This window comes from Glossina fuscipes, unplaced genomic scaffold (assembly GCF_014805625.2).
Source record: "Glossina fuscipes isolate IAEA_lab_2018 unplaced genomic scaffold, Yale_Gfus_2 27, whole genome shotgun sequence".
Taxonomy (NCBI): domain Eukaryota; kingdom Metazoa; phylum Arthropoda; class Insecta; order Diptera; family Glossinidae; genus Glossina; species Glossina fuscipes.
In genome coordinates this window covers 2,462,563-2,474,670 of record NW_023998422.1, presented here as the reverse complement: position 1 = coordinate 2,474,670, position 12,108 = coordinate 2,462,563, and the positions used below count along the sequence as shown (strand labels likewise).

Here is a 12,108-nt window from a genome sequence, read left to right as displayed (position 1 = left end):
GAATGCATTCGTATGGATGGTCTGAATCCGAATCTTACTTTTCGATTCGAGTCCTTTAATATTAGGTTTGATGTCCATTGTACCAGATTAGATGAAATATCTTGTGTCAATTTGGTTTGTATGGTTCATTCTGGGGTGGATGGACTTTAATCCATTCGTCTTCAGTTTTTCGGCAAAGTATTATCTGAAAATTATACAGTCTTGCTTTGTTTTATCTCATTTGATTTATGTAATTGATTTATGTGAAGTAGGTTTGAACGTACGTTCACTGTCTAATTGTAGTGTATAACGTAAGAGATGTAGATTCCTTATCACAATAGCAGTTCTCCAACTTAGTTTACCTACCTTATATCCTCTCTTTCGCTTCTTTATCCTTTATTACTTAACACCAACCTTATTACCACATTATCTAATTCTATAGAACGAGGGTCTTAAATGCAATAACAAACAGAATATGAAATTGATAGTGTAGTCAGGTCGGGATTCTCAGATAGTATACATTCAGGGTTAAAAGCAGCCTGATGGCCTTTCGTCGTTACATCATAATGAGCGGTTGTACTACATAATCATAAATCTCCCTCCTCGAACGAGATTATGGATTCGGATGCCGAGTTCCTGTCGCTTTGTTCCAATATATAGCGTTCAGAAAACTGAGGAATATTTCCAACCTTTCCAGCTAATACGCCCTCCTGTTACTACTTCAATCCACAAACAGGCGAAAATATCTGCATATATCTTCATATCTCGACGTCTACAAGTGTATATGTCCGTATTTTCATATATCTACCATTGTATATACAAGTTTATTGCTTACATACTTTTATGCTTATATACTCAAATACCTATTTATGTGTATACCTCTATATACGTGTATTTGATTTATATATTTACATACCTGCGTTTATATGTACTGCTATTGTATGATATTACATTTCACAATTTGTTGCTAACTTTTTAATTTTTTTTTTTTTTTTTTTTATTCTTGATTCAATTTAAGTCGAAAGCAAACATCAAAGAAAGAGGTTTGTTTTGCAAAAATTAATTAGAATTCCACACTTTCTACAATTAAATCATAAATCTAGATAATTATAAGAGCACAATATTGCGCCACATATGTTACTCGAAACTTAAGTACCGAAGCAATTCTTGAATTTTATTACAGTAAGCTGTGCGTTACGATATCTGGTTGTCTATCTATCTAATAAAGGAAAGAAAACGAAAAAAAAAAAAAAATCCTATTCAGTTTAAACCAAAGCGTTTGATTCCTACCAGTTGCTGTTGACTCGTATTGTTTTCAAGCGAAGAGTGACGAAAGTCATTAAATATGTTTCTTCAATTATTTACATTGTCAGTGCAGAAGTAGTGTGTCGCAAACCTACGTATCTCATAAAGTCGCTATAAAAATTTTGTACTCATGCTAACTTTTATTATAATACAGAAGAATTAATTAAAGCATTCCCTCATTTCTATCTTAATGCTTGTCGTCTTATCGTAGACAGATTCTTTTTTTGGTAGCTTCTTTAAAATCAACCTGACACGTGCCTAGGATTTGTGAACCGTGCAGTGAGTCTCTGATAATTCGACCCGTAAAAAGATAGTTTTTCCTCATCCTATACCCAAGAGTGACCCATTCATTCTTATCATGCATCAAATCTTCTACTCTTGAACCGATTATAACACGAGCATTTGATCTATACCCTCTATCCGATAGCCTTGGCATAGAAAGAACGACCTTATAGAAATAATATGAAGACTCTGCATGACCTCATTCTAAAATATTTGCAAATATTTGTTGTCTTCATTCTTATCTTGATATTTAAATCTCGATGATCAATCGTAACCATCACATTAACCTCTTAAATGTGCTTGCTCATCTTCTCTCCTATCATTAGCACATTATCAATTCAATCGAACATAAATTCTTATATTCGTTTTAAATATCTCTCTGAAGTTAACTAACAATCTAATTCCCCAAAGCAGATCCTAATCGATTTCATCATAAGCTGCCTAATGTTTCTATAAGAAGACATAAAAATTAAACATTTTTGAAATGTTGTTCAACTTTTCTTTCTACTAAGCTGTAAACTGCTTTGACTTTCTACATTTAGTAGTTTGTAAAAGAAGGAAAAAAAATTGTTGCTATTCAATAGCATCACTTAACATAATCGCTATTAATTGTTTTAATTAAATTTATTACTTAAAACAATTACTCTTTCAATTAATGAAATCTTCGCGAATAATGTACTTAAGTAGTGTAAGGCGATTGCATCAATTCGTGGCGGATTTGTGCAGGTAAGCGTCGGCAAGTGAACTTTTAACGAAAAGCTTCAAAGAATAGCTTATGGAGATATTTTTGAGAATTTTTGAAGAAGAGACCTATTTTGTTGGAATAGTTTCGGCTTTTGACCACCCGAAGTATTCTGCAAAAAGCAAAAGTCTCAATATCCAAACTATATGGGGGAAGCTGGAGAATTCTCTATTAGAACCCAAAGAATATTAGCAATGCCTTGGGTGCTTTGTGACCTAATGAAAAGCCCACTTTTTTGTTGAACATCGTATGGGTCATAGTAATTATTTCGCTACGCGAAAGCAGCTCAGAACGTATAATTGCAGGAGTGAATCCCATCAGACACACATCAACATTGCCATGGAATATACCGGAACAAATGCGATCACCACATCTGTATCCATCTATAGTATATAAATGTATAAATACCACAGAACACATTCACAGATATACATAAATACATTATATATATATAAAAATGGGGTAAATTATATAGGTCCATGCATACGTACGTGTATACATATATATATATATGGATGCTATATATACGTACATGAAATAAATCATGTACATACACACGTATATGATATGAATATGTGTGTACATATATATATATGTACATATCTGAAAAATATCCGTAGAACACAAACAAAAAATCGTTAAAAATTTATCGCATTTCATTAAAGCTTATCTTTTGCTTATTTTCTTTCCAGACAAATGATATTCTGAGAGATTTCATCACCAGGTAAGCTAGCTCGCAAATTATCAAAGTCTATATACGTATATATATATATATATATATATATATATATATATATATATATACATATATATATATATATATATATATATATATATATATACATGCATATATATACGTAGATAGAGTGTAATAAATTTTTGTTTATTTATTTGCGATCGAAAAGTTAGAAGCTCCGAAAAACAAAGATAAAATTGTGAGAAAATATTCTTAAATTGCAAGTTTGTGTCTTAAATCTTTCTGTTCACACGTACAAATAATTTCACTCTTAAGTAAAATGGGGGAAAAAATGCACAAGAGAAGGCAAACTTTTATTCTTTTTTTTTTTTTTTTGTTCTTTGAAATAGAAATTTTTAACTTTTATTCAATCATCTGTTTATATTATACAAACACATATACAAAGATATGCACAAACATATGTTTAACAAGATAAACAGATTATAATATAGCTTAAGCATGTATTTCGATGCATAAAGGGGCAGAGAAAAGAAAGCAAGATTAAATAAGAAAAAAAAAAAAATATATATAAAAAAAAAACCATAGAAGCACTTAAATGCTTATTATCGTCTAATCGCAAACATTTGCTTAGAAATTAGAGCTCAAAACAAAACTGAGAGAAATATAAAACAACAATAACAACAACAATCATAACAACAACATCAACAATAACGTGTTTGTCAAAAGAGGAACGAAAATCCAAACACTAGTTGACTAGCCTAACGATAGTAAACAGCCATAAAAAAAGCGGCAGCAATCGCAATAGCAACAGCAACGCCAACAGCAGCAGCAACAGCAACAGCAACTGCGACAACGGCAGCGACTGCGATAACGACAGTAACAGCGACACAGCAACAGCAACAGCAACAGTAAAATGTAAACCAGTCTTGCGTTTATGTATCCTACGTATACTTTAACAGTAACAATAGCAGAGAGATTTTTTTCGTAAAAATCTCATATTATACGCAGAGGAGAACTTATGCCGCTGACGCATCCTAATAAAGCTTAACCAGCAGACTTATGCACGTCTAGATAAATGATTTTTTCCTTTTTTCTCTCTTTCATTGAAACTACAAACGAAATGAAAACGACATCACTTGACATTCTTTATAAGCAAGACTCTGCGCAATGCAAGTAAAGCTTAAGCTATAGCGTCAACGTTTACGTTTTAAAAAAACATATCCCGTTGACGTACATACTTATGTGTGTTTAAGCTCCATTGGTTCTGGGCTATTGGTAATCAACTGTTTCATTGCCTGATTGCTTGCCTGCCTGCCTGCTTGCCCGCTTGCTGCCTGCTTGCTTTCTTGTCTTGTTTGGTTGTTAACTTTTAAGCATTTATTTTTTTTCTTTTCAACGGTTTTCGTCGTCATCGCTGAATCAGTGGCTGTAGTCATTATAGCTGTTGCTGCTGGTTGCTTAAGAGTATCTTCTTCCTTTTTTATTTATTTATTTATTTTTTTGCTTTTCTACGTTTACATTGATTTAATTCTTTTTCTATACACGTCTTCGTGTAGTCGTCGCCGTCGTCATTATAACATCAACTTTGTTGTTATTATTATTATTGTGGTTGTCGTTGTTGTTATTTTTGCTGCTTTATTGGCGCATACGCTGTATTTTGTTGTTAACGTCGCTACGAAGTCTTGGAAAAAAAAAAAAACAAAAAAGAAAATTTAAAAAAACCTGGCCAGTCCTCGACAGTGGTTCTACGGGTTTAGTCTTCAGTCAGAATCCATTTCATTAATGTGACGTTTGTTGTGGTTGCGGTAACACACACACTAAATTCATCATTCTGTTTAATAAATAATAAAATGAAATTTTAACAAAAAATAATAATAATGATAATAATAAATAAAAAAAATAAAAAAAATAACATAAGACGAAAAAACTAAAATAATTGAGTGTAAATATAAAAGCTAAATAAATGCAATAAAAATAAATAATAATTTTAAAGCGAAAATATATATAAATAAAAAATATATTTTCATGAAAAATATTTAACTAAAATAAAAAATAATTTTCAAAAGTTTTATTTCTTTTTTTTTTTTTTTTTTTTGGTTGGTAAAATTTTTTTTATTATCTTTTTTTTATTTTTTTTTTTGATTTTGCCTTTAAGAATAATACATTACGAAATTATATAAAATTTTCTCCCTACATATTATGAAATTCGTTTAATACATATATATGGTCATTAAGTCGAAAAAGCAAAAACAATAAAAAAGTTGATTACGAAATTTTTATAACTCACCTCTTGAAAGTGTTAAATATTTATTTGAATGCGAAAAAAAATGTTTTTTTTTTTTTTTTTAAATGAAAGCGAAATTTCTTTACCCGGTGTCAGTGTGAATATGCATTGACTTTCCATAAGTAAGTATATAAGATACGCACACAAATATACGTATATTTATAATTGTATATGTTTATCTTCACAACCGTAAACTCTTTAAATTATGCGAGCATATAAAAAGATTGTTTCTTTTTTTCGTGTTTATTTACACATGAGGCATTTATGTGCAAAAGAAGATTAATAAGTAAAAGTTGATTATTAACTTGAAACTTCGGCGAAGCAAATCTGACATTTTACATACTTTTTCTTTATTAATTTGAAAATCATATCAAAATATTCGTATCTGTTTATCTGACTAAAGAGCTTTTCTCCCGCTTCGATTCAGTCTTAATAATAATTTTATTCTACAAGTAGTTCAAATTTGCTTAATGTATCTAAAATTACCCAAGTACGATGATTTAGTAAGCAAACTGACCAATTTCGTTAATTAAAAGTACTGAAGTTTATTAGAATCACATATGAAATAGTTAATCATAGAAAAACAAGATAACATGTTTTGCCGGCATATACGTATATAAAAAAAAAAAAAAAAAAAAATGACATAGAATTCATAGATGAATGAATTAAATAAGAAAAAGAAAGAGTAAAACACTACCCTACTGCAGGCACCCTGCAGTTAATCATATAACCATTTTTGGAAATAAGCATTTATAGGGGAAATGATCGAAAGGTGGTCCGATCCGAACAATCTTCAATAGCATTCCTCCTTGGACCAGGCCATGCCAGTGTATCGAATTCCATCAAAACAAGTCGTACAGACGAACAGACATGTTGACCGTTTCCGAAAGTGATTCTGGATCAGCCGATAAAATAAAAGGTGCGTCTATCTCAAGTTCTTCTGGGTGTCATAGGCGTCCGCGCAAACTTAACATATCCTTTTGCCGGAAATGCGGTCGAATAAATAAATAAAATAAATAGAAAGAAAAAAGTTACATTAAATAAATAAATATAATATATATAAATTAAAAAATTAAAAAAAAAAAACAAAATATGTATTATTACCTAATGTATCAGAAGATCAATCGGGATCAGTGTTAGATTGACTTATTGAATGGTTCTGTGTATGAGGCCGCACATCAATATCTTCCATGATTTCGAGTCCCCTTTGTCTACTTTAGATCTCATTTTAGACAAATAATGTACATTTTTAAACTTGATTGAAGTGATGCTTTAACTTTATGATCGTAACGAGTCGTAGACATAACACACACATCGCACACACACGAGCAGATGAAGTGTAGGAATAATGTCCTTTGTGAAAAAATTAGTGCAGTGTCATCGTACATAGTATCACGTGTGCATTGGTGATAATTAGGAAAAAAGTGTACAAGCCTCCAAAGCGTTATCGTCAAACTAATATCGTAAATTATAGCTTACCAAATCTTACAATGTTTCTCTTTCAATTAGCCTACCCGTAGTAGGATTGATAGACCTAATGTTACCAGGAAAGGTATTGGATCACAACGCTACGCTTTGCTTAGGCGCTGTCTAATGATAGATAGAATGAAACATGTATATATTAGACGTCATCTACGTATGGTCTTCCCCTCTTGGATGATTTATAAGAAAATTCTCAGATCGATTGAGTTAATTTTAGGTTTGAATCGATATGATGAAAGTGTAAAAAAATTTGAGTCCTTTTGTCCGCGCTTACATTTGACATGTCTTATATCCTTTGTGATAGATATAAAATTCGTAAAGTTTTCTCAATCAGTTGTAGATATGTTGATGATGTTGATGAAGTATTTAAATGAAATATATTAAGCAATTGCAAGCAGCAGAACAATTAATTCTGGATTATCTTTGCCGTAGAAGGCATAAGCAGGGAGGCTACCTTGAGGCAATGACTTCAAACTTGTCAAGGGTCCTATGGCTCATTTTGTAAACTTCTTTCGTCTAAGATTCAAAACAACTTTGTTTAAGTAGTTCATCGTTATAAACACGTTTATAGTGGGGAAGCGAAGTGGGGAAGTAACCATCTTCAGACATGATCGACATGTTCTGGATTTTAGCTTTTCATAGATATTTTTATGGTAAACAGTAAGCCATGCGTCATTTGCTTTTGCAAATTTGTCATAGCATTCTGATTAAGGACATATGAATTATATATGATCTCTGTGCCCTCTTGCGCTTATCCTTTGTTAATAAATACATACTAACATTATCTGTGCGGTTTTTTAATCCCGTAATTCCCGTAATTCTTTCAGCGTTTTGATAACGTGTGCATGATATCTCGAGCGAAACCATTGCCTTAAAGCTCTTCTAACACTTCCTCATAAAAACCAAGTAAACGCGCCCTCGCGAGACAGCCAACAATACTTCCCCTAATCCGTATGCGTCATTACACAAACAATCTAAGAAATTTCCTAAAAGTTAGTAATAAGGTCTAAGAAATTATAAAGAATTTCAATCGAAGTTCATACACATGTGACTTGTATTGTTACGCCGTAAAAATTCTTGTAAACGTATGCGTATGAATTATTGTAAAATCATTCAATAGATTCGTTTTACTATTCATTTTATTTATGTAAATTTGCCGTTTCTTACACTATGATTACTAATCGCGGCAATGTGAATGATAAACATAGAAATAATTGTACAACAATAAAATAAATTGAATAGAAAATGTAAATTATTTCTTATTGTATAGCAAACGTCAACCGATCACTTATATACTTGCTTTTCCAGCTTTTGGTTTGTGTAAACGCATAAGATAATATCTTCTAATGTGAAACTTATCTATGTGTATTCTTGAATAACGGGATTGATTCAGTCATGTCTACTCTGTCTGTTGATATCTTGAATACAATCGTATAGCTTTGTCTAAAGGAAAAAATTTGATTTCTATTCATTTTTCTTATAACACTTATCAGGTTGCGCTTCAAAATTATTTAAATGGGCACTTAAATCGATCCGCATTTAATTAATTTCCTACTCTTCCCTAAATTGTAAAGCGGCATACAAAAAATATACGAAATCCAGAACCGACATATAAATAAATATAAATCCAAGTAAAAGCATAACAGTGGGCTACGAACCAACCTAAGATACCCTACATCATCTTACAGATATTCATGTATCGACTTTTCAAAACGAGACGTTATGGGGGAAGTGGTGGATAAGTTATTCCATTTCGAACCGTTTTTAACAACATTCACGTTAAGCCAAACCACGCCAGTGTATAATAATATGAATAAAAAATGTCTTAAAAATTGCGGACTGAAGGCTGAACAGACAAACTGGCTGGAGACACAGGGACAAACCTAAATCGATTCAGAATCACATTTGCAATAAAACGCGGTCCTGTCTCAAGTCCTTCTATGTACAACACACATTCTTGTACCACGAGTGGTCTAGAATACAACGGCGACATACGATACAAGCAAAACGTTACATGATCGTCTATCTTGCACTATCTTGCCAATTAATATTTAATGGCGATTGCTTTGCGGTTATTTCGGAAGCAACTCCCCTCCTTTTTGAAGCTTGGATAACTGCTAAGCGAATATGATTTGAATTATATATACATTATAAGATCTATATCCACAGAATTGATCTCCACTCTATATTTATTTATTTACCTATTAGCAGCTACATATCGTTACGGCTACTAATATATATGACAGATAGTTAATGCTAAGCCTACAGTGGCAAAAGGAAGAAGAAGAAGAAAAATAACAGCAACACCAACACTTAGAACTTACAAAAAAGTTGTCGATTAAGTAAAGTAACTTGCGTTTCACATTCGCTTTTATTTAAGATGGAGAATAAGTGATAATTTTCACTAAAGAGAGATAGAGACAGAGACAGAGAAAGAAAAAGATTGCAATGGCGTACTGCAAAGGTAGCGTAAAGAGTCCGTCTGGTTTAATCGGTACAGTACGGGAATACTAATGTAGAAGTCTTGGGTTTGAGTTATGGTTTCGAACCGAGTGTCCGCGTTGACTGGAATTCTATCGACGACGATGAATGTTATCTAGCCCTTTAAGTCCTCCTCAAGTTTCCCTTGAAATCGATACGGCTAAAAGTTGTGGATCATTATTACCCCCGCCAGCACTTAACTATTGCTTTCACAGCAAATTTGCTTAAGATTGAAACAAATTTTTGATTTTCTTCGCTAAGAATCCAAAGAGAAACAAAAAACTTTTCTACATCTTATTTTTTCTTTTTCGCATGTGATTTGAATATTTTCAAAGCAACCTTGGCGAAAGTCATTTTCCTTTCCCACGATTTGTAAATCTGTCTGTCAGTATATTTTATTGATAAGTAATTTCCTTTGAACCGTAAATTTCAGTCAATGTAAAAATAAGCTAACCATAGCTTCTTGTTGTATATAACGTTTTATGTAAGTGAATTGAAAGTGAAATAAAGTCCGAAAGTGAAGTTTATGGCAGAAAAAAAAAAGCGATACGATGCTCAGTGGTTCACTGCTCTAGCAATTAGCTCCAAAAAAAACAAGATTTATTTTCTATGCTGTTTTCCTTCTTTGTTCTCTTAATTCTTTTTATGTGTTTATTCTCACCTAGTGAACTGCGTACTATTTATGATCCCATGACTGTATATATAATTGTATAGATGTACATAAATGATCAGTATTAAGAAAGCCGCCACAATTCGAATATAGTTTTTTATACCCATCATTGAAGGGTGAGGGGTATATTCATTTCGACGAAACGTTTGCTACGGTCAGAACGCAACTTCCGAGACTCGACAAAGTATATATATTCGGGATTAGCGTCAAATTCTGAATCGATTCTTAAAGCCGAAAGATCCGTCTGGCCGCCTGTGTAATGTGTGCTATACACATTCTTCTGGCCGAAAAAAAATAAAGTTTCGATTTCAAATGTTGGAAATTATCGTACGCAGGTTGGTGTTGAGAATAAGGAAAATCGGTCATGCTTACTTCATTTTATAGTGTGTTATAGTTTCGTCATTTTTAAAACGTTTATAACGCACAGAAGCAAGATCCAAAAAGTATTTAAAACCTTGGCTAGTTTCAAACTCGGAGGACCCCTAAGCATGTCCATTCATTCGCAAAAACAAATATCGCCTAAAAATTTGCAAAAAAAAATTTGAAAATGATCCAACCTTTTCAAAGACCCGTCTATAATACTCACACGTCCACGTAACGTGTAGGCAGCTTAGTTTTTCGTGTCTTTTGCTTGTTACTCATACATCTTATAAAATTGGTACCGTTTGGAGTATGGAAATGTAGTTCTTTCCGTTTTTGTTAGGATCACGGTGAAGAGTATAAAAGATTCGGTCACAATCGAGTAGAAAAAGTTCTTGCTTATTTTTTCTTGTCTTTCTTTATATTTATGAGTATCGTGTACATGTATGGATATGAAAATATTCGGCCTAATGCGTACATAATAATTCTGTTGCTTTATTCATTATATTACATGGTTTTCTATGTGCTAAGGGGATAGATATCAACGGCAATAAAAAAAATTCCCAGAAAGACAGGAAGTTATGCGTTAATTTTTTTTTTTTTTTTTTTTAACAAAAAACACCAAACAGTAGGTTTAAGCAAGCATACAGTCGTTTAATGAAGCAGCAAAGCACTCGATTGACGAGTCTTTGATTCTTGAAAAATGAAAATAAAATAAATGAAGTTATGCCGCTTCAGACAATCGCACACATATGTATATATCCGCTCATAGAATTGAGGTTAAATTCTAATATTTAAATTTCTTCGTTAGCGGCAAATGACTATTTATAATGCATTCAACGTTTAACGGAATACATTCATATGTGTATATGTGAAAGATAAAAGTTGGTTTTTTTTTTTTTTTGATTATTTTCTTTTCTTTTCTTTTCTTTCTTTCTTTCCTTCTTTCTTTCTTCTATTGTCTACTGTGTGACACTTGCCTTTTCTGTGGATGCATGAAACAATGTATGTAATTCTGAATTAATATCTTACTTTATAATACAAATATAAAGTTCGACATATACAGCATATGTTAAACATCACGCACACATATAAATATATATATATATATATATCTGTACATGTAAATCGGTCATATACCATATGTGGCAACGAAAGTTATTGTTACGCTTCAATGAAGAGGGAAAACCCTTCCTTCCGTATATCGTGCATCTCTCTGCCTTCCTATCTATCCACCTATATATCTCCTTTATAAATAGAGCAAGACAATGAGAAAAATCTTTTGTTCGTTTGTCCATATATTTCGTGTGTGTGTGTGTGTTTTGGGGTTGGGTTGGGTCTTGAATTTTTTCCAGTCAAATATTTCAAATTTTGTTGACTTATTGACCTGAAAAAAATTACAAAATGTGTCATTCGAATTTCTATTGTATCAATGAAGGAGTTTTTCAAGTTTGATTTTCCTTTCACACTAACCGGTGATAGTAGGAGCAGTTGAAAAAAGAGAAATAAAATGGAAGCATTTTCAAATTATCACAAAGCAAGTTTAGAATGACTAACGATGAATAAGACCTTAGCACGTGAAATGTCATCTATCGTGTGACTATATATAGAGTAAGTTTCAATGTACGTTACATATTTTTATATCAATTCACACAACAATTAACTGGTGTTTTATGTGCACGTAAGTAACTTACTGTTTTTTTCATTTTTAGCTACAGTAGGATAGCACGATAACGACTAACATCAACATGATTCGTGTGGAATGGATCGCAAATAGTATTCATGATCATTCTACAATATTTCAGGAAATTCTGCGTTTATTATAT

General features: G+C 32.1%; 1 protein-coding gene across 3 annotated transcripts in view; it reads left to right on the top strand.

Annotated features, from left to right (window-relative positions):
• Positions 1 to 12,108, top strand: part of LOC119635716 — a 203,530-nt gene that overhangs the window by 170,697 nt on the left and 20,725 nt on the right. For 2 of the 3 annotated variants that reach the window (XM_038030689.1, XM_038030688.1), the window contains one exon: positions 3,001 to 3,032. The gene's annotated coding sequence lies outside the window, so the exon portion shown is untranslated. Of the gene's footprint in view, positions 1 to 3,000; positions 3,033 to 5,304; positions 5,412 to 12,108 lie in introns of those variants that run through there. The other variant, XM_038030690.1, reaches the window with a different exon arrangement.